Source organism: Dipodomys spectabilis, unplaced genomic scaffold, assembly GCF_019054845.1.
Source record: "Dipodomys spectabilis isolate Male_0828 unplaced genomic scaffold, ASM1905484v1 ptg000272l, whole genome shotgun sequence".
NCBI lineage: Eukaryota > Metazoa > Chordata > Mammalia > Rodentia > Heteromyidae > Dipodomys > Dipodomys spectabilis.
Window position 1 is genome coordinate 1,166,070 of NW_024870949.1, and position 941 is coordinate 1,167,010.

The following is a 941-nucleotide window of genomic DNA, read 5'->3' on the forward strand; positions in this document are numbered from 1 at the left end:
AACAAAATAAACTGATACAACAATCACAAATCCTGAATTATGTGAAAAAATCCACAATATAAAAAGTAAATCTGAGGAAGAGGAAAAACAATGACAGAATAACAACAGAAAATTATCCTAGCAATCTCTAATGAAACAGAGATTTAGACTCCTAGCAGGTCCTCCACATCTAGAGGGTCACATCAAATCAGCTATAATTATAGATATGCAGCTATAAATATAGACATAATTATAGACATAGAATTCATAAGAAGATTTTATACCGTCTTCACAAGAAAACAGAAATCTATGAAAAGGTGCCAGCCAGGAATACATTGGGCAACACATTCAAAAGCACATGTGCAGTGTGGAAATAAAAGGACAACATTGAAAAAAGCAGGGACAGAAGTGTACATCAGAGAAAGCCACACCCATACACATAGAAAATTCACCATACCACTGGACAGTCCAAATGGTCACTGGAAACACAAATATTAACATCACAACATCTCACCACAACTGATTTCTATTCCTACACTTAATGGACTCGACAAAAATGCAATTCCAGAAAACACATCACAACAGGAAACCAAACCAAGACCCAGCAAATCAACCAAGAATATAGAGAGTCACCTATTAATATCATAGATCCCCCAAAAGAAAAACTCCAAATGGACAGAACAAATCAGAAAAATACAAGAAAAGTAATGACAAAGTAGTATAATTCACACAGTAAATAACCAGGCATTAGAACAGACAATCAAGGATGTAGAAGATAGTTATTAAAATGTATTACGGATATTGCTGAAAAATGTGATTAATGGAAAGATAGAAAACCTCTACAAGGAAATTTGTGAACTGTGGAGAGCTGCGGGAGCCGTGCCCAAAGACGGCACAGCCGTAAGGCTTGGCCACGAAAGCAACATTGTAGCTGGTGCGGCTGCGACCAAAGATGGCGCTGG